The sequence below is a fragment of the Paramormyrops kingsleyae genome, chromosome 7 (genome assembly GCF_048594095.1).
Source record: "Paramormyrops kingsleyae isolate MSU_618 chromosome 7, PKINGS_0.4, whole genome shotgun sequence".
In the NCBI taxonomy this organism is placed as follows: Eukaryota; Metazoa; Chordata; class Actinopteri; order Osteoglossiformes; family Mormyridae; genus Paramormyrops; species Paramormyrops kingsleyae.
In genome coordinates, this window is record NC_132803.1 from 4911449 (window position 1) to 4935000 (window position 23552).

The 23552-nt window shown below is 41.3% G+C and overlaps 1 long non-coding RNA gene across 2 annotated transcripts in view; it reads right to left on the bottom strand.

Moving 5' to 3' along the window:
- Positions 1-5603: 5603 nt before the first annotated feature.
- Positions 5604-23552, bottom strand: part of LOC111859817 (uncharacterized) — a 19031-nt gene continuing 1082 nt past the window's right edge. The window contains exons 1-4 of one of the 2 annotated variants that reach the window (XR_011992321.1): positions 22274-23552; positions 21924-22113; positions 21600-21693; positions 5604-7294 (exon numbers count right to left, since the gene is read on the bottom strand). The exon at positions 22274-23552 is cut by the window's right edge and continues 1082 nt beyond it. This is a non-coding gene — a long non-coding RNA (uncharacterized lncRNA). Of the gene's footprint in view, positions 7295-10453; positions 20246-21599; positions 21694-21923; positions 22114-22273 lie in introns of those variants that run through there. The other variant, XR_002841902.2, reaches the window with a different exon arrangement.

Here is a 23552-nt window from a genome sequence, read left to right on the forward strand (position 1 = left end):
GCTCTCAGAAGTCTTTTTCTCCTTGTTTGTCTCCATTGTCCAAACCGTTCCATTGAAAGACTTAATGTGTTAACCCCCGAGTGCAGTTTGCTAATGTTGCGATCAGAAACTTGGAGAATTCGCATCTTTCTGAGGCCCATTATTTATTTATTTTTTACTTGTATCGCATAAACAACAGTTCTATAAAAGTGTATGATTTTTTTTTTTTTATGTGTTTAAATTAGCACTTTTCCTGTCTGGAGCAAGTTCATTTTTGAATATCGATGTGAATATGTGTCAATTTTGGTTACTGGCCGTATTCCATAGATCTGCGGGCAGATATGCGACGTTGGGGAGGGGGATCTTGATGCGATGGCCACTCCACTCGTAACAGCCTAGTTTGCTACCTGCTGCGTTATTAAAACGTAAGCGTGGGGGGGCCTGTTAGCCCCCCTCCTGGCACAGGATGTAAAGTCCTCCTGAGATCCGATTCTCGGGGAGGAAAAGTTTTAGCACTGTAGAATCGCAGCACATCTTTTTCCCCTCATACACAAACTGTATATAGTACTACGAATAACCAAACTAAATATGAAACGTAGCATGACTTACAGTTCTGATTAGGAAACCCAGAGACCCCTGTAGTTTAAGGTGATTTTCATTTCATTCCTTAAAAATAAGACAAATCCAGACACATAAATTGGCTGCAACATTTGTCATTTGTAAATGTCACTGGATTTTGTTATTCTCTAATTTAAACACCAATCTGCCAAAGATGTCATTTAATGCAACACGTTTATGTGCACCACTACAAAGAACAGAATCGACTGAATGAAAAGTTGACAGCGAATGGTTATAAGGTCATTAAACTGCCAAAAATTACAAATGAAGGACTTTATAATCTTAGGTGTATGCTGTATTTAAACGTAATGTATTTAAAAGCATGCTGTTTGTGCATATTCTAAAAAAATGAGCCATGCGTGATGGTTACTTTTTGTATTGCGAAAGAACTTTTATTCAGTCTTTTGGAAATCGAAGATTTAAATAGAAGATCGAAATAATATAGGAGTGAAAATACAAATCATTTAGTGTGACCTGAATTTTATTAAACATTTACATTATCCGCATCATGTTGGCTTAGCTGGGTGGTGCTGCTGCCTCGTAGTGGAGCTTGAGGTGTGAATCTTATCCCTGCATGTGTGAAGTCGACCCAGTATAGCTGTTTTGCTCGGGTGTCATGTGGGGACTCATCTTTCCTCCCCCCATCAAAAAAGGTGTTAGTAAACTGAGGTGTCTAAAATCACCCATCATGGGTGCGCGCGCTGAGCCCCCTGTGCGGTGTGACTCCTCCAGCACCACTAACAATTTTTCATTCTAGGAATGTTTCCTGAATGTTAAAATTAAGATATGGAAACATTCAAAGTGTCCAGTATTCCTGATGTTCCCAGAACATTAACCCACTAATAGAATTACAACTACTACTACAGCTAAGGCTAATAATATGAAAGCTAATGAAGGGCATAGTAGGGCAGAGGGTAACACTGTCGATTTACACCTCAAAGGTCGTGGGTTAAGGGCTGGCCAGCAGTTTCGCAGTATACTCATGTAACACTTTTATAAAATTTCATTATAAAGCTATTTTTCAACATTAATTTCATTAAAAGGATGTTGAGGCAATAACATTACCATGCTGACACTGACAGAACCTTTGTTAAAATGTAAAACGTGGAAATGGCGTTCCGTCAACGTTACAGTAAGAACGTCCTACACCAACTTTGAGAAGACTTCTGGGAATGTTCCTTGTTAGCTGAGAGCTTGTGCCCAGTGGGATTTGCTCGGGCTCCCAATGCTAGATAAGCGGCTGGAATGTGGGTGAATCTGAGTATCTATATCAGGGGTGGGCGATCTTATCCGCAAAGGGCCGGTGTGTATGCAGGTTTTCGTTGCAACTACCTAATTAGGTCACTTATTAGAGGACTGATTGGCTGAAGAGTCCTCACACCTGGGTTTGAACAGCTGACCTAAAGGTTATCTCAAAAACCTGCAAACCTTGCCCACCCCTGGTCTATATGCTCCAGCGTTCACTCATACCATCCTACTAAGAGGCTGCTTCAGTGTTTACAGAGCAAAACACTGGGATTGCTGTTATACACAAATGCTTGGTCTGAAACAGGAGTTGTACCATGGGTTTCATTTTACATTGAACCAGTCGAAAGCCAATAAATGTCTGAAGTCCCACGATACTCTAAATTTATTTTCACTCAAAGTGTGGCCACAGCAGGAAGCAGTGATCTGAGATGAACACATGGTCTGTTAGCAGCCACAAGGAAAGCATATTGGGGAAATTCTACCATAACAATTTTTGCATCTTCATTAGTAATGGTCCTATTTTTCTTATTCTGATCTCAGGCCTGTAATACTTCAGAAAAACATGAACTTTACAAAACAGTAGTCTTTATTGTTTGATGAATGTAAAATCTATGCATTAAAAAAAAAAACAAATAAATGGAGATTGAAGCATATCATTTGTTTGTACCCAGGAGAGCACAATTCGCACCATTGACTTTGGTGAACTATGCTCTGCTGAGTTTGCCTACAGTTTTCTGCCATTTTCCTGTTTTCCCATCAAGAATTCTATTTAGCGTCCATCGACTTCACAGTATCTAAGTTTTGTGGTCTCAAAAGTAATTTGTTCCACAGAGTAGCTGCTGTCTATCAAGTTAATGGTTCAGTATAAGTATTGGGTATTGAGACTTTGCAAAGTTTCTTGAAGAAGACAAGCTAATAAAGCCTTTAATAACTGACTTTAGAGGAAATTATAAAATAAAAAATTATAAAATAAATGGGCAATTCAGTGTCTCTGTTGGAATTGTGCTGCATTGGTTCTTTTGCGTTTGCATTCCCATGATTTAGTTTAATTGATTCCATTATTTCCTGTTGAGTTCCGTGAGGATTTGAGGTCTGATTTAATAGCTACAAGGACCAACACTCGAAACAATTCTCTTTATTTCACTGATTTGTAAGCGTTGAAAGACTTTCAGATATGCTTCTTATCATCTGTAGTGTGATTTTCCTTCCGTCAGAAATTCAGTCCAATGCAGCATCAGTCTGTGTGACGTGATGCCATATCGACAAACGGCAGATACTACTGTGATATCCCAGAAACAGCATTTTGACAAATGCTGTCCCGGTAAGAGCGACAGGAAGAGCTTATCTTGCCTAGCTTTGGCTTTGCCTTCGCATAGACAGATTGCCTTTCAGATAGATCAAAGATGCATCGTACTTTCGGGTAGCGGAGAGGCAGATTTTACCGACTGCGGTACGTATTTTTCAATTGCCCTGCTCTTGAATGGTGGCCACCAGCATACCGCCAATGAATAAACAGCCGGCTCTGAATTGCGTCTCGTCGAACATCAAACCAATATATGAACAAAGTTGTAGGAAGAAAAAGAAAGAGAGGTGGATGCATTCTAATTCCTGCATGCAACGAAGATCAAACGTCTTGGTTGACACCAAAACAGCAAGAACCACTCCAGCTGTCAATCTCTTAGAAATCGTTGGGAAGGAGAAGCGTTCATCCTAGTAACCACTGCAGGAGAAATGAAGGAAGCTTTCAGGAAGGTCTCCTCAATGTGCCCTAGTAACTGAAGTCAAATCATAATGTAACTATATTTGATTTTGGCCAACGCTTCTGAGTCCAAGGTTTTATGAAAGTGCACCATGCATTTTAAGCATAACACATTCTTACTGCTTAAAATAAACCAAGTATCTTTAACATTTACATGCATGCATCAGTCGACCAAAGCAACTCACTCATGTCTTTTTACAGTTTACTGGTAATTCAGTTTTCTGGAGTATATACATTTTTTATTGGATCTTTTTAGGATAAGGCCACACACACACATATACACTATATAAATGCACATGCACACATACACACAGTAGTTCATGCGGGGTAGGGGCTGACTGTGCATCTGTTTGTATGTTTGATAACCATACAAATCCCTGGAAATGAACAAAGCCTTGCTTCTTTTTGCATGCATTCACAGTGAAGCTCGTCCCGGTCGCTTTAGGGCCCTGCGATGCCATCTTGCCAGCTCCTTAATGAGCACGTAGCTATCGGGTTGCTCCCGCAGTCTGAGCGTAACGTGAAAACATACGGTGCTCATGAGCACATCAGCACAATTAAATTACAAGAGCAGAGAAGTGTGTTTTCGTTTGCAGTAGCGACATTAAAGCAGGTGCTGTGGTTTTCATAAGGATGTCCTTGTGTACAAACAAATATAAAGGAATCATATTTCAGCACAAAAGCATTTAATGCAATGAAACAATATTGCAAGCTTACTGAGATTCTCTGCCTTTTTAATTAAAAAATGAAAGTCATACTTTTAAGCAGATTTAACACCATTACTGGTTAGTGTTTGATAGTCTGCACATAGAGCTCTGTATGCACTTAACTGCTGTGGAAATAGAAATATTTAAAAATATTTATTTATTTTATTTATACCAGCAAAGATATAAATTAATATCATTACTGTCTTTATTGTAATTCAAAAAAACAATTATTCAAAATGAACTAAAGTGCATAAAAGATGGGAAATCTTTAGCATTTCCCCAAGTTCTAAATTACTTCCATCATTCTATTCAGAAGAAATCTACATTTTACTCACCATGAAAAAAAAACAAACATACAAAGCGATCCATCTTCTTCCTTCCTTGAGAAGAAGAAACATTATCTACTGCCCCCTGCTGGTTCGGCAGTGTGTCTCAGGAGAAACCCTTCGAATCAGGCCTCTCTCTGCCCCCTGACTTCCCCTGACAAGAGCATCCTCCCCCCACCCCCCACATCTCTTATCAGGCTTCATTCTCACTTTATCCTTCATCAAATATTTTGTGGTTATTAACTTCTTACATAATGGAGCATCATCCCACGGAAGACAATTCAAGAGAACCTTGCAATTCTCAGTCTTAAGGTCATACTGTATTTATTTTTGAGCAGTTCTGTCTTGGAGGAGAAAAATAACTGTTATGTCCGGATAATTTTGCCAAACAAGAAAACGTTCCACAGTAAACAACATAAATGTGTATCTTAATTTGCTGGGCCAGTGCTATAGAGGAAATGTAACACATTCAGCCCACACACACCACAACAGATTTTCATCACTCACCTTGCATAAGTTTCGGTTTTACCCCTTTATGCAGACATGAGGATTTAATGAGGATTTTCAGATGATCAAGGGTACAACAGCCGAACCCATTGTGAGGAAGAGACCTTTAATCTAATTCATGATTCTGTTCCATTAACCTCAAAGCTCCACCCACAGGACCCTCTGTGCCAAAATACCTGGAACCTGACTGGCCTGGGGTACCTTCCTTTCCTCATCCACCGTTACACACGCAGGATCGCATTGTCGTATTGTCGCATTTCATTAAAACACTGGAAGATTTCTCAGATGTGACGATTACACTGAGCTTCCTACAGCAAGTTTGTCTTGGCTCCTTCTTAACTGCAATTTACAGATGGATATTCTGTTAAATTTAACAATATTGCTAAAATAATGTTCCAGTGAAAGTTATGAACTGAACCATGCATTTCAGACATAATACATGCAGCACCTGAAGCAGAATTCTGAGGTTTGACAGGTTTATTTAGCTTTTATACCCAGTATTTGGTGCTATGTTTCTTTTCAAAGCGAAAATCTAAATTAAAACTGCAATGTTATTTCTATCTAGCTTTCTTTTACAGTTATGAAAAAAATCAGGCTTTTCAGTTATAACACAGCAAGCAAAAACATAAATTTAGATAAATATTAAAATGACTATGTATATGCAGTCTTATTTTGAAAAAGTACATAAAATATGAAAAGTAGATTATAAATGTATTACAGAAATCTATCACATTTTACCATTTCACAAACACATTGTCAATCATGTATATACTCCACATAATGTCATCCACCATTAATAAAACAGAACTGTTGATAATAGAGAAAGATGTATTCCTGTGATTTTAAACCAACACCCGCAATTGGAATTTATGTTTTATAGGATAAAGATGGAATAATTAAATGGAATTGGGAATATTGATGCTGCTTAACCCGCGCAGCCCTCTAAATGGAGCGGCGACGTGTTGCAGTGCCGGCAGTGCTGATGCGAGGTCACGGCCCCTGGCCCCTCCCGTCCCATAATGCGGAACGTGCTCGAGACACCTGTTTAACACGAGGCCACCGGGCAGAACTCTGGGGGGGCAAACCCATCGCTGGCCACTCATTAGGAAGTCAATTGGCCGTCCCCGAGGGGGTGTTCAGTGTTTGTGAGTGGGGGTAAAAGGCCAACCCTCAGCCCCCACCTCCTCCCCTTGGCAAACTCCGTATAGGAAGTGGATGCTTAGGTCACCCTGGGACGGACCTCAGCGATCAGCGGCCTTTGGGTGGCATAGAGCTGATCGCGTCCCCCGCCTTGTGGTGTGCGGGCAGGGGGGGGGGAGCGTGCCTTCCAATCTGCTGAAGCTGCAGCTGGAGAGAGCCGGCAGAATGCGGCGGTAACTGCGAGACAGCAGAATAACAAGCGCAAAGGGCACACGTGTGCAAATATAAAGGAAGCGTGGAATTTTCCACATGAGACAGTGGGCTGTATCTGCAAGGCATCTCTTTACAGTTTTCCCCCTGCATTTAAGACAAAAACGGTCTCGTGGGGAGGGGCGGGAGGAGCATAGCATAATATTCAGAACAAAGGGTGGCTCTTTGATCACTATCAATCTGCTGGATCATAAAGGAAAATAATTACATTTCAGCATCTCCCCATTAGTCAGAAAATACGAAGTAAAAAGGAAAATTCCTTTTGAAGGTGTTTTCTTTCTATATACTCTGACTGCGTGTTACCCAAAGACTATTATCTGTTAAAGGGTAATGCTTATTAAGTCTAAAAAGCAGTCGTCATTCATCTTGCACAATGCTTGTCTGTAAATTATGACATTATCTTTGAGACCGTGGAAAAGGGGGAGGGGGGATTTCAGGGGGGAGGAGAGAGAGATAGAGAGAGAGAAACTGAAAAAAGAGAAGAGATTGAAAGAGCTGGGAATGAGAAGGGCGAGACCTTTCCAGTGGGGCCTGTCAGATTTATTTCTCGACATCAAGGGCCCAGCTACACTGGCTGGCTGAAGCCCATCGCGCTGCTGCCTGAGCTCCACACTGCTGGGCTGGAGGGGTGAGGGCCAGGGTTTGCAGGGGACAGTTGCCAGGGGACGGGGGCCCCGAAGCATCTGCCCTCGTCCGGCGTGCCGGACCAGTGCCCGAGCTGAGATCCCGCCTGGTCACCACTGGAAACGAAACGCTGTCAATGAGTTGAAAGGGCTGTCGCTTCAGATCTCCATGTCAATACAACAGAGGGAAAAGTGAATGAAAAGAAAACATAACTGTCACAGTGATACGTTTTATATTTTACAACGCTTTTTCTTTATGTACTCAGACTGTGCTCTGGTATTCATAGACTCGCATCTGTTCACCTGCTTCCCCTCTTTGGTGACTTCTGCTGAACTGGGAACGCCGTTCCTTACTAACCGGCACTGCTGTCTGCGCACCCTGGAGTTCAGCAATATACGTACTGTGATATCTTCCCCCTATTTTGTTGGGGTTCGTAATAAGCGCATCTTTATTTTGCCTACGAATGAATCGCATAATCCGCTTTCCGAATAACTTGGAAAATGGACTCTTGTGAGGAAGCAGCTTGAAAAATGTTTATGATTCGTGCCATTTGTCATATAATCGTAAACGTGGCTTTCTGGAGGTAAAATTGCATGCCTCCATTTATGGTGGCCTCATTGGAATGATCAGACCAAGATTCATCTTTGTGTAACAACCCCTCCCCCGTAGATGTTGGAAAAAACACAGAAATGAATGCTACAAAAGCACAGGGATGTTATATAGATATAGAGAGGCAGGTACATATGTGTTTGGACCTGGATCTGCATTTGCACTGGGGATGTGCATTTCCACAAAATATACACATGCTTCCTCGCATAGCAAAGTGTAACCTAGCAACTATTAAATGAAAATTGCATTCAGCTACTTAGACGGATGGTGTTTGTCTGCTACTGGATTTCTCTTCAGTTTCACTAAGCACTACTTAAAAAAAATTCATCCCCCCCCCCACCCCCCCACACTACCACCTTTTCCTGATTCTCCTTTGTGATTTTATAGGTATTAATCAAATCAGTGGCTTTTTTGGCCAACATGGATGAATATGCAAAACACAAATACACTGATAAACTGATAAAAGACAAATGACATGTGATGCCAGTCTAGCTAAATATTTCGAATGTAACAATTATTTTCTTAGATGAACCTTTCCCTCATTTCTTCTCTCACGCACACAACACACACACACATCACACACACACACACACATCACACACACACACACACACATCACACACACATCACACACACACACACACACATCACACACATACACACACACACACAACACACACACACACACAACACACACACATCACACACACACACACACACACACACATCACACACATACACACACACACACACACACACACATCACACACACACACACACATCACACACACATCACACACACACACACACACATCACACACATACACACACACACACACACACACATCACACACACACACACATCACACACACATCACACACACACACACACATCACACACACACACACAACACACACACACACACACATCACACACACATCACGCACACAACACACACACATCACACACACACACACACACATCACACACACATCACACACACACACACACACATCACACACACATCACACACACACACACACACATCACACACACATCACGCACACACACACACATCACACACACACACATCACACACACCATTGACGGCATTTTCACCTTAAGAGCTGCTAGCAACATGAAGAAATAGTCAATCATATTTCATACTCCTGGTCAGGGCTGCCCCAGGTTCAAAGATCCTTCTAGAAGAATTGTCATGGGTCCAGCTCTCAGGTGTGAATGCCTAAGTTACTCATCTCTGGACTGTTTTATATCAATAGAAACATCACCAGCACGTGTCTGCCCTCACATCCTCCTTGGTCATGTGATCACCCTGAGCTCCATATCATTATGCTATCTGCAGCTAGCAATCATTAGCGAAAATTACCTTCAATTTTTCCATGATGATGAGAAGCCTCTACTTGTTTATATAAGTTACAGCTATATTAATTTTAAAATCTTCGTATCATTTTCTCAGAATTCAGAGCATTATTTTTCGCCTATCATGATGTAGATGAGTGGGCAGGCATTGTAATGTTTTGTCTGTATACGATTTTATGAGTATTTTCCCATGACTGGTTGCCGGAATCGTCAAGCGCTCAGCAGATTCATACAGTGACTTGCTGGCCACTACGAAGACCAACAAAGCTGTAGGAGAGACGCGGCCATCAAATGCAGATCCACGAGCAGCATAAGCCATGTACCCTGAGCAGAATGACACCGGAAAAATCCGCAGCCTTCTGAGTTCCTAGTCTGGCACACGTCACCTTTGGCAGATGAGGCACAAAGAAGGCTGCTAATGACCAGTTTCATCCTTTGTACTGCTTCTTGCATTTAACTAAGTCTATAAGCTTAAAGCTTCCCGTCCACTGAGAGAGTTTAGCCACTGTCCTCTTTCCATGGTCTCAACTGGGCTCCACACGTAACCATGACCCTTTAACTGAAAATAGGCCGTATGACACATTTTGCACTAATATGAAGAAGACTGAGGCAAAGCAATTAGAACAGAAGCATCTATGGAAGCCACCCTTCATTCTACGAGCTGTCAGTCAGGAGATATCTGCAGCTCCTCTGTTTTAGCGGGGGAAAAAAATAAAAAACGCTGTGGAGACCTAATTTAAAGTTCCCAAATTTGCAGTTCACCCAGGATCGACCCAATCACATTATAACTGCAAAACAAGAAAGTAAGTCTCCGTAGAATAACTTCACCAATCGTTCATCCTCAGCTTTGATGTGCGAGTCATTTTTAATCACATCACTTCTTCATTGAGGACCAGCTTGTAATTTCTATGTATTTTTATAACTATTAAAAGTGGAAAAGTGTCATTAGGTAACAGAGTTAAAAATTCCGGAGCTCCGAGTCATCTGTCTAGAAACCCAGAATAACCAAATTCATTTTTTTTGTTTTATTTTACCTATGAAGTACACACAATGATTGGAATACAAAGGCCAAAATAGTGTAAAAAAAATCACAGTTATTTGACTTTAGTGTGAAAACTAGTGTTTGTTTGAATGTCTATAATAAAAATTAATTGGAGTGAAAAATAAAAAAATTATATATATATATATATATATATATATATATATATATATATATATTTACGACTGACATCAAAACCAAAATGGAGAACATCATGAATACATACACTGATCACAGTGTGCTTTTCTGCATGTGTGACGCTTTGAAATCAGTTTTTGGCTCTTCTAAAATTGTATGTTTTGTGCAAGGTTGTGTGCTTAAAAAAGACAGCATCACTGTTACACTCCAGCCAAACCTACATACATGAGACTGTGGGGTCCATACCGTTTATTATATTGCGAAATGTTGTGTGTTATATTTGTGTGCAAGTAATACTTCTGTTGTAAAATTAAGGAGAAATGAATTAAATTTCATGCTTTCACACTGCAAATTACAGAATAAAATTGCAGCTTTCTGGGTGAGAAATTATGAATTACAAATTTATAAACTACATTAAAATTTCTTCTCTTTTCAAAATAAAAGTTTCCCAGCTAAGTTACTATTTTATGTTTTTGTTTTGTGACAATAGTACTGATCATTATCCTTAAGAACTTTTAAAATAAAATTTATCAAAGATTAGAAAAGAGAATATCCATAATAATAATAATAATAATATTTTATTTCCAAAAATATTTGGTTGCCAAGGTCATCTTCGCCGGAACAAGATAAGTAATTTTTATTCTTGTTTATGTGATCTCAGCCTCTATAAAATCACAGGTGTCACTTACGAGTCCCATATGGACTCTACGTGTGGGAAAGCTGCAGTCAGACAGCTGATTGCAGCCGGACTCACGGCAGCGACGCAGGTCCTGCGCCCGCGGGCCGACGCCGACCCTCAGACAATGGGCCGGCATTGTGCCGTGCGGCTGACCCCCGGCGATTCAATTGTCCATGCTTCTGGGGGAATTGTGTCACAGTGAAGGAAGCCAGACGGGGCGATCCATCAAAAGGCCGGCGCTGTGGCGTCGGTGTTACACCGCAGGGCAAAGAGCCTCCGGTCAAATGCAGCCGAAAACCATACGAACGTGATGGTATCTTTGTTAGCGTATGTATATATGCTATACTACCCTGTTTGATGAGTATTCAGCGTGAAATCCTGTTAAAACACCCAGACTGACTGTACTGTGTTGAATAATGAGTCAACGGCCTTTAAAACATCAGATCGAGCATAAGAAACAGAGGGACGTTTTACTACAAAAATCGTCGTTAGCTAACCTAAGCATGGCTCATACAGTGGGAATGTAGAAATCCGCCATCCGCTAAATCCCCCCGGGTGCATTTATTCACTGACAATATTGGACAATACGAGGCCTGACGCAGGCTTTCCACCAATCAAGTCACACGCTTGCTTCAGCTTCATTAGGATGCAGATAACCCTGCAGCTCCTGCTTCCCACTTGGCGGCTAAGTTAATTAGCAGTCCGCTAACTAGCAGGGCCCCTTCACTCACACCCTCCCAGCACTCTATTCCTGTCTGCCTCTCTCGCACCCCAACCCCCCAACTTCTGCCGCGTCCATTAGCATAACAGCCGTGCCGGACCCGCTGGCTTCTCTATGCTCTCGCCAGGCTCCTGATTAAAGAAAGAATCCCCCCTCTCTAACTGAATATTCAGCTCCTTTCATCATCAGCCACACGGCACCCCGAGAAGATCTGCCACAAAGACCCCAAACTGTCAAGTGTACCTGTTCCTTCTGTTTGTCTGCCCCAGAGTTTCCAGCTGAGGCTAACTGTCACCTGTTTTGAACAGACCCTTCAGCTTGTGATGGTTCCTTTAATCCCATCTATATATGTATGAAACCAAAAGTCAAAGCTGCCCAGCTTTTGTATACAAGGCATAGTGACTTATTTTATGAAATAAGCCCTCAGTGTTACAAAGGCGACCCACAGTGATCAGCTCAATGAATATTCTTTTTTTTTTCTCTTTTCGCTGCCATTGAATTCTTCTTTCGTTGAAGACGAGCCATCATTGTACCTGATTGTGATGTTCACTCTCAAGTTCTGCCCTGACGGGGCCTGCTTGCCCGGCCCCCGATTTCAAGGCAAAACGCCTCATTAGTTCCGCCGCTTGAAGGGTTCCCGCTCAGCCTCGTTTTTTGGTTACGCATTCCGTTTGAATGCGGTTCTGGGGAGACCCCGTCCTGAGCTGCTCGCTGCTGCTGCCGGAGAAGGGCTGGGGGGTTGGGGGTAGCGGCCGCGACTCGTCGAGCTTCGCGGTAATTTCACGCGATTGTTACGGCTCTGGCTGCAGACCTCTTTTAATCTCAACAAAAGCTATTTTATGAAAAATGTGATTTGGTGCATTCAGGTACCTGTGTAAAACATATCTTATTGAAAGGCCCAGCTTAAGACTCTGTAGGACAGGAGGCAGCTGCATCCCTGAGCAAAGCCCAGAACAGCATTTATTTACATACCGCCAAGCGGTAGCTATTATGTTACGTTAATTACATTACATTGTCAGAGATGCAGTGTAAATAAACGAATTAAAACACCTCTGTTTTTCATTGCAAATAGATATTTCAAAATGTTTATTAAAACGATTATGAAAATTGGTGCTTTTATGTAACATGATGACGCAACGTTAACGGCGGCATAATGTTGCTAGTGTCAATTGTCAAGAGAAGACATGAAAGACATTCAGTGCACAAAAATTTTCGGAGGAATGAAGAAAATTGAAAAACAAAAATTGGTAACACCCAGACACAGTGATACAAAGCTCCGTTTCAGGCTCTGCCACTAAATGTTAATTTAATTGCGTTGTTTTGCCAGGGAAATAGAAGAGTTTGGAGGGTCAGGTTAATATTTGTCTCTTCCTTCTAAGGTGAACTTGTCTAGTCTCAGTGATGTGTAATTTCATTGTGTCATATTTAATTTTCTGCGTCTCCCCCAAGCAGAGAGGAATCTTTAAAAGTGTAAGACAGACTGTTTCCAAAACGTTGAATGTAATTGATCATGTGACGGAGGACATGAAGGGCCAATGCTGTACCAATATGAGGATTTAAAGGATCTGAGGCACAGATGTCCAGCTGTTAAACAATGAACTTAAATTGTACATCCAGTAAAATACCAAGATGTAATAAAAGATCTAGATTTGGTACAGAACATATTATTTTTCGTCATTTTCATTACGACGGCACTTTAGTCTGTCAGATTTTTTTGTGCTTCACATGTGATTCAAGTGATTCAGATATGAAGTGTTTGTCTAGTTAGGACAAAATAAGTATTTTTTTGTCAAATGTTCAGTTCATATTCAGGCAGCATGCTGTCCTCAGCTGGATTATACTCACAGTTTGTTTGTTTGTTTGTTTCTTCTGTGTGATTCATTTTTGTCCGAATGCTGAAATGTACGGGTATATGGCACGTTGTGGAGAGAGACTGCTAAGCTTTAAATAAATCGCTCAGGACAATATTGGACATTCAGAGTCCGTCCCACACCAGCCCACTGTCCTCAATCTGACCCACACGACCCCTCATGCTGCTGGATGCTAAGAACCCTGGCCAAGCATTTTCTCCCCACTGCCAAGTTCTTCTGCATCGTCGTTGGCTTTCCGTGACACCATCAGCTAAGGGTCAAGGGGTGGGTGGGGGTGAGGGGTGGAGGGACTGAGTTTGGCAAAAGTTTAGTTAAAGTTCACAAGTGGGTCAGCCGGAATGGGCACATCAATCTGGAGCACCCCCTTGGTGACCCCAGCCTCACTGAAGATGCTATCACTGCTCATCAGTAAAAGCCAGCAGCCATTAATTTGTATTTGGGAGTTGGGGGGGAGAGGGTTACTATGTGTGGTAATAAAATGACTTTGGGACAATCTGTGCGGTCTTTGTGTGAGCCTGTGTACTTAGACCAGACTGAAACTACTGGTCAGTGAGTAACATTGACATTGAGGAGAAGTAAACAGGCAAATCTGCATGGCATCAATTGCAGGCCGATACTAAGACAAAGGTAATGAAGGAGACCATTCAGCACTGACCATGTGGAGTCCCAGAATGCACATGCAGAGCGGTGATTAGCTTTACTCTTCTTCATCCATGCGACACGTTAAGATTTAAATAAATAGGAGGAGCAGAAATCTGTCTCAAGAGAACATGCAAGATATGAAGTACCCAATAATATCTGGGACAATAAAAGCTGGTAAAAACCTGTAACACACAAAAGTACTATATATATGTGTGTGTGTGTGTGTGTGTGTTTGTGTGAATATATATAACTTGCAGCATGATTTCTCATAACTGACGGTGAAATTTGAAAACTATATTTCCCAGTATAAAAATAAATATTGAAATCGAATATTCTGCTATAATTTAAAATTTACACATCACCACACAAAAAGATATGATATCAAAGGCATTGGATGTGGCTTTCAGAGGATATAATCAGTGATGTGTCAGCTGTTCTCCTTTCGCGCCCAGATCTGAGCAACATTTGTCCTTATCGTTGTTCTTCTGAATATCAAGCTCCATCTGAAATCTTTGTCATACTGGAAAAAATATAGCAATAATTGTTATAGATGTAGCATTAAAAGAGTGTTTATACTGGCTACAGTAGCAATCCTCCAGAACAGGGCCAATGGCTATCCAGAGGCATTGGCACCCATGCGTTGAAATGTTTTGTATTTGTATAGTTCATGGTGTAGGACATAAAATCCAGACTGTAAAGTGTGGAAATCAAAGGATGACCACCTTTTATTATTTAGAAAAGTATATGTGCACCAAAACATCAATAGTATGCTTTAAAAACCCTCTTTTCAGCTTTAGTAGTCCTGAGGAAATTTCCTTCAGAGTTTTAAGATATTTTATATGATGCAATACTCTGAAGTGACTCTGCAACTATCCGCATACACCCAGAGCCTCAAGTGACTTTGAAAATATACACAGGGTGACTCTGCAAATATCTACATGCATACAAAGACCTTTGAGTGACTGTTGTGGATATCTGGGTAGCGCAGCAGACATAAAGGTACACCACAGTCAGAGTCATACTTAGCTGAAGGTGACTCGCGACTGTTGAATGATTCTGCTCAGGACTCCCCAAGGTGGGACCCGAATTAAAATAGCATTGAACCTTAATGCCGTGACCTCCGTGACCCAATATTAAAATTTAATGATCTGTAATATTAGTTGGGAGACAGAAGTAAGCACACTGTCACGAGGACTGTCATATCGGAATGCATCATCGCACCAACGGCATTACCCGGCGGACTCATCCTTTTTCACAGGTTTCGTCAATTTTCACACAAATTTCTTCAGAAAATGGCAGCCTGTGAATTAAAAATTTATTGTTTTCAACAAACTGACATCCCATCTAGGGTGTACCGCAGCCTCACCCCCCTGTGCTACTAGGAAGATGCTCCAGGGTCCCCATGCCCCTGACCAGCAAGTGCACGGAAGATGGATGGATGGATGGATGGATGGAACAATTTCCCTGATATTCAGTAAATATCTGCTATGTGCATGTTTAACTGAAAAATAATCCAAGGGTCATATATTTACAAGTTTAATAAGATATATGAAATCTTGCTGGTAATTTTATATATTTTTGGCAATAACCTTAGACTGCTGTTTAACATAAATTAACACAGGCATAAAACTTTGCAGGTGAAATTTAAGGAAAAAAAAACTGCTGTTATTACTACAGTGTAATGTTAATAGCATCGACTGTTGAGTTAAATTACAACTGTATATAACTTTATAGTTCATTTTTTATTCGGAAAGGTACCAAATAATAGATCCCATGTAAATACAGTACAATAACACCCAGCTCAAATTTGCTGCATATTACAATAATTTTTTAGATTTCAAAAAGTTTTAGATCTGTCATGCATTTCACATATTTTATTTATTTTTCTTTTAGGATCTTTGAGTGGGAAAACATTTTTCCTGCCAAGAATGTATGGTGCTGCATGTTCCAAGTTTAGTTTATAAAGGCAAACAATGTCAATTTAAGCTTGTTTCTGTATATTTATTTCTTGTCAGTTCAAATTATTCAGAATATTAGGCCAGTTTGAATGAAGCACCTCTGGCATCATTCTATAGCAGAGAAAAATAGTTTCTGATCTTGAATGCTCTCCAAGACGGGATGTGGCTGTGAAAATATTAAATGTTAAATGTCAAAGCAAAACAACAAAAATTATCCTAATTTGATTTTTTATTACCAGACAATAGCTTTTTTATCTAATGGAAATTGTACGGGATTACACCTTTCACTTTGTACAAAAATAATCTCCTTATGACATTACAAGGAGCCATTTCTATTTTTTCAACTACATTCCTGCTTCTAATATGTGAATGACTATTAGAATGCTGCCAACTACCAACCAAGTTCCACATACAAGGAAACTTATCCATCCATCCATCCATCCATCTTATAACTAGATATCCTGGTCAGGGTAGTGGGGGAACAATGTATAACCATTTTATTAATATGTAAATGATGTCAAATATTGCAAAAACCATTGGAAAACAGAAAATACACAACAATGAAATGCTTTTTGAAACAGTAAGGGAATGATTGAGAATTATCTTCTTTTTTAACCTCTGGTACATATTTTGAATGAAAACTTAACATATGGTTTTTAACCCTAGATTCAGCACATGAACATACAGTTTGATCGGTTAAAAAAAAAAATCATAAACAGCATGAAAATTTACCTGAAATTCTAGCCACCATGAATCTCCAAATATTGCACAACCAGACACACACAGCCACACACATACTTATATTCCTATCATTATGGGGACATTCATTTCTATGGACATAACCCTAAACCTAACTATGACAACCCTAACCCCTACCCAGCCCTGACCTTAACCATAAATAACTAAACAAAATTCAAATTTTGTTTTTTTTTTTACTTGCATTCAGAGATTGTTATTCAAACACTGGGGACCTAAAACGTCCCCCCAAGCCAAAAAGTAGCAGGTTTTACCACATTGAGGGGACATTTGATCCCCACAATGTGATATATACAAGCCCCCATGCACACAGCGTCCCTTACAAAAGCTCCAAGCTGGAGAATGACCCCGCAGTTCCCCTGTCACCACAGTCACGCCTTGTTCCTGCCGTTTCCTAGGGCTGGGCATGCACAGAGTTATATATACCCTGCAGACACACAGCCTCTACAGCTCTGACCACAGACGCCTAAAGAGCCAAGAGTGTGTGTGTGTGTGTGAGGCGGGGAGGGGGGCTCCCTGCGAGGGACATGAGGGAGGGGGTACGTGGGAAAAAATAGTCAGACGACTCCCTAACACCAGCAGAGCGGCACCTGACCCCAAGGCTCGGCCTGTGAGGTTCCTTATTAAAAGCGGAGCGAGCCAAACAAAGCCGGCCCTTTGTAACTATATTCATAACCCCTGCGAGGGGCCGTCGGGCCCCTGTCTGGCAGAAACGGCCCTGTGTGGCGGCGGCTACAATGGGCCGAACGTCTCATCTTCCCACAAGGTGGCCGTGCAATATGGAGGCTGCTGGGGTCCCCATAGGAATCCCTGACACAGAAATCAATCACTGTGACGTTCCGGAGGAGTTAATCATTTCAAATACAATGGAAAAAACGGCGGGCACTTACGAAAAAGTCATTAGAAACTCTTAAACTTTGTCATATGATTTGTTCCTCCTATAAATTCAAACCGTATTTCAATATTAAAAATGGGTTATGGAAGAAACCGTATTTTAATAAATAAGCTTTAAGAGTCATTTTCTTTATAGTTTGTCTCTAGTTCCTGCTATAGGTAAGAAGGATGTGCCGTGTGAATACCGAGCTGACCCCTGCTCCTTTACCTTAAACAGCGAGGCGATAAAGGCATCAGTCTATGTGTACGAAGTCTATGTAGCACTCGGGGTAATGTGGGGATAACAGTCCCGGGCGCCTTCTTCACAAAGGCGATCCTTTCACAGTGCATCTCTCCCCAAGCTCATATTTTAAAAATACAGCTGAAGAGACTTGTGGCCAATTATTTCAATTTGCAGAGAAAGGGCAAGAGATGTTGAAAGAGGTGAATGTGGCCGTGGCTGCGGGAACCCGGCTGCTCTGAAGCATGTGAACGGTCACCGCTACAATGACCTCTGACCTCTGTCTTGTGAATCCTTCTGCCCTTTCCTAGTCTGACATGGCTCTCTTTTTGTGTTGTTTAAGATGGAACCTCAGGCCACTTAATCCTGTTGTTTACAAGGTGACATGCCCCACTTGTCCATTGTCAGTGTTTGGTGGCCTACAGATTAAGACCCTGGCTAATAGACTGAACGCAGGAGGTCTTCTGCTTGAACGTACCTTAGACCTTATACTTGTGGTTATAACTCAAGAAATGATCTATACTATTAAAATATAACGTTTAAATAGTTCTATGGATAATAGGAATCAGTAAACAGGGGTAAAATGTGAGAAAGACCTTTGACATTGTTGTTTAGTAGAGACTGAATGACAGACACATTTAGCCAAACCATGGAATGACACTTAATGGTAGATCATCTAGCGAGCATTGATTTTACAAACTGAGGACGGTGTGTTGTGGTGATCAGCAATGCAATATCTAAAAGACACACTTCAAAGAGCTGGAAATGTCCCTGAATAAGTCAAGTTATGAATGACCCCCTGATAGCGACGTCCAACTTCCACAAAACACTGAAATAATGGACAACTTATGACTGCTGCACAGAGGCAGAATTCAATAGTTGCACATATAAATGCACAAGAAAACCAATAATAAATTATAATAGCAGCGGCCATTTTCTCCCTAAAAACGAATTAAAATTGAGCAAAAATATTCTCCGTAGTGCGTAAAACAGAATCTCAATCTGTAAAATAGAGAAAAAAAGAAAAAAAAGTCAAAGTATGTTGTGTAATTTTTTTTAATTAGAACATTAAAGGAAGCGGAGGCACACCTAGTGAAATAAATGTACTCGTATTTTCATTGTGTTCATACATACATTTTCAAGGTCAGTCTGTTTTTTTTTTTTGAGCCCGTGTGTTTAAAAATTTTCAAAACACCCAAATAAATTCAGGCATTAGAATGAAAACATAATTGATGATATATGCAATTATTCGGTTAATAACAGAGAGAAGCAGAAAAACTTTATCACACAGCACTTGAACTTGTCCCAAGGTTATTGCCTCAGCACGAAAATAAAAGATACTTTGTCCAGCCCACTTTCATTTTTATATTTCTGTTTATTCATTTTGTGGGTTGTAAGCCTTGAACTAAATTTGCTTCATGGCTACCTGTATTTTTATATATGCTCTTCCCTTTCATTCTGATTTCCCTCTTATTTGTTCCCAGCCCCCATTCTCTTTCCTGTAACCCTGAATCCCACACAGTCCCACTTTGCTTGGATGAGGGCTAACAAAGGCCGTTAGTGAAGTTTGAGGAAACAGGTAGGGCAGCAGTTAAAGACACACGTACTTTGGACGTGAAGATTACACTTCCGCGGTGGCTCTGTCGTCACACACTTGTGCCAGGCACTCAATGTGAATAGCTTCACTATAATGTTTATATAATAATATAAAGTTTTAAGGACAAAAACTATAAGTGCTGTCTGAGAAACTTAATGCAGGGTAGTTATGGCCGGCATACTCTGCTGGTACGGAATCACTCAAGGAATTATTTACGTCATCGGTTAGCGATTGGCATGCTAAGTGACTTTAGCAGACCACCATAAAAGCCTTCAGAGAGGGTGTGAAAAAAACGCAGCATTGAAACAAGCACCTGTTAACTATGAGGTTAGCTGAATGAACACACTGGCTAGCAAAATACGAGACCATCAGCAGAGCAGAACCAGCTGGATTGAAAGGTGTCTGGGACATTCATGCAGGCAGTCAGTCGTCCAGGCTGCTTCAGAGGGGTCAGAGGTTAAATGGCTGATGACTGCAGGGTCATGGCCTTTGATTGAGAATAAGCCCTCATGTGCAGCTTGTTCAAATAGGCGGCCATGTTTAAGCACTCCCCTGGGTGAGGCTGAAAATGAGGAATCCATTGACAATCCAGCAAATGTGGGGTTAAGTAATCAGTGGCAACCACTATGATGCTATGCATTATTATGGCAAAACTGAAGAACAGCTTAGCAAACAGGCTAGACACACACACACACACACACACAGGATTATAATTATATCTTTGTGGGGACTCTCCATTCATTTCTATTGGGAAAACTCGAATCCCAACATAACAACCTTACCCCCAACCTTAACCATAAGTAATCAAACAAAATACGAGACTTTTGGCATTTTTACTTTTTTGATTGTAGTCACACATCTTTGTGGCGACCTGAAAAATGGTCCCCACAATGTAATATAAACATAATCCACATACACACACACACACGTATGTGATTAAATATATAGGCTAGTTATACATGCACAGGCAATTGATTTAGTCATCATTGGTATACTGCTGAGAAATATCTACCGATATTCAGTTTTCCTTCTTGCTAATATTTGTTTATTCCCTATCTTGTAGTGTTTCTTTACTTTTCATTAGAAGGCAGTTGTGCCGCTGTAAAATTCATAGGAAAAAACTGAGAATAAAGGAAAGTTGATTTTGAAAATACTACAAAACTTACATAGGTAGTCATTCTAACAAAAACATATTTAATTTCTAGATAACTATGAAAATATCAATTACAAAATGCATTTGTTATATATGTATTTATCCATCATAATTCTCTATTTATCATTTTTCATCATTCGTTATAAAAATAATCATATAAAATATACTATAGCAGACCATAAACAATAACTGAGCAGTCACATTTCTTAAAATTAAATATGTCAATTAATTAGTACAAGATAAACAATGAGAGAAATGCATGTCTAATTTCTAAAAAGCTCTGGTATATAAACCATTTCTTTGAATAGAATTGAAGTGTTTTTAAAAAAGCTTTGCCAATTTTTTTAAATCAGTTTCAGAAATGGGTGTAACATTGTTAGTCATATGGCTTGGACAAAAATTGTAAATTCGATAAACATCTAACCATCATCATCGTCATGATCATTGTCATTGTTGTTTGTTGTTCTTTATCTCCTCAACATTGCCTTTCTTATTATTACAGATTCTGGAGTATAAAAATGCAGTTGATGATGAAGCAAAACATAGAGCCACTTTAGATGTTGGAGGTCCCACAGTGAGGTCCAGGCCCATGGTCCTCTGGTGTCCCAATCTGCTCCGCCCGTCAACGCTGGCGCCCGAAGCCCAGCTCCCCCCCCCCAATGGTTCTCCAGCTTGACCCCAATGGCATGCGGGGCCAAGCGGGCACTCGGGGGGCAGCCGCGCCAAAAGGCCCCCAGAGCCCGGGCTTGGGGGCCCTACTTACCTGTGGTGACTTTCATCTGCGTCCAGCATGCCAGCATGACATTACCGCTGAGGGATTATCTGCTTTTTTTTTTTTATCCCCCTGCAATAGAGAGCTGGAGAGTTGGGCGGGGGTGTGGGGGGGGGGGGGGATGTAACACAGAAGCATGAGGGGAGGGTGGGAAAATAATAATAAAAAAAAAACACATTGTGCTTTTCAAATGGATGGGAAATGATTCCATGGGATTTGCTGACAATTATGTTCCCCTGCCAATCAATTTCATTGCACGCAAATTGCCGCATAAGCCAAGACCTCGAGAACAAAGGCGCCGTCGGTGGGCTGTACCTGAGAACACAGCAGGCCGCCGTAAATAACCTGGGGCTGCGCGCTCTCCGCGGAACGGGACGGGGGCGCACGCCAACGCCGTCAACTCGCGGGCTGGCAGACGAGCTGGAATCGCGAGTGGGTCCTGATCCGTTACTCGAGCTGGAGGGTGTGACCCGGATCCCCGCGCTCGCCTTGGCTCTCCTGCTGTCTATCTCGCCAATTTCGGAGAAATTGATTAGCTAACACCACTCTGTTCCGAGAAAGTACAGCTAATTCAGAGCAACGCTTGCTAAATTGCATTACTTGCAGTCCTTTTTGGGTCCCTCTGATGTTATATTTACAGTCATAGCAACGGTTCTTTCTATTACCTTCGCTTTTCATCCATATTCCCGAAAACGAGAGCGCTGCTGGTGAACCGCAGCCGTGAGCGGCAGCGGCGACCATGATGACGGAGTCGACAACAGCAACGGGGGTTTTAATGTGTGCCGGCTCTTTTTGTTTGATAAGCGCATGCCTGGATTACAGCATTACAATAATGACATTTAGAAGAAGAAAAGGCAGAGAGCCCCCCACTGGCGCCGGGGGGAGAGATTTAGGAGGTGTGTTCTGTGTTCATGGGGAGTTCTGTCTCTTCAGGGTTTCATTTGATCTGAGGAGTGACAGGTGGTCCTCTCTGTGGTAACGGGGGTCCGAGGCTCCGCCTCCCTGACCGGGGTCAACCGGCCATGTTTAATTGGGTGATCGGGGCCCTGAAAGTGCCGTATAGAATTTGTGGGGTGAGGATAAGCTGCACCTGAACTGGACGGCTGCCAGGGTGCCAGGTCACCTTTCACGCTGCGTCGGGGGCATTCTTGCCTTAATCCTCCCCCAAACTAACAGAGGCCGGAGCCAAGACTGAGACTCGCCCCTTCAGTCCCCCAAACCAGATTAAGAGCCCAGTGGGAAGGGGGAGCCTGGCCTTGCAGGAGCGGAGTGGGCAGGGCTTCACTGCCAGCAGAAACCCATAATAACCATTAGATCTCTCGTGAAATAGCCAGTGCAATGAGCCACTTGTGCCTTTTGCTCAGGAAGTCAGAGGGGTCAAGACATCAGCATAAAAATAGCTACATTTATGATATTTGGCCAATTCCTACATACTTGACCCATGCGATCAATAAACACATGCAGCCACATGCACACACACCTACAATTTTACGCTTTTAAGTGAATTAATATATTAATTTATTGATTCATTGTCATTTTGGCCAGAAAAAAAATCTTTATTGATGAATGACAGTTTCCGCTTTGTCAAATATGTATGCAGATATAATACTTAATTAATAGTTATCTTAAGGGTTATTTATCTGATTGGGGTCCAAGATGTATCATGGGGATCAAATGTTAAATTATCAGGAGCAATAAACTGAAAGAAGTTCACGGGAAAAGAAGTGGTACTTAGATCCCAGCTGGATGGATTCTGTAACTGTTAGGTTCAACAACCAAATCCATTTTCCTTTTCAGGACTCATATTTCATTGTGCCTGCAGTTTGATTCAAATTTATTTCCTCCGCTGCAATTTTCTGCGATATAATTACAAAAGAATATACTTTACATACACTGGAAGGGTACTTAGTAATGGCCCTTCATCTGGCTATTTGATTTGATAAA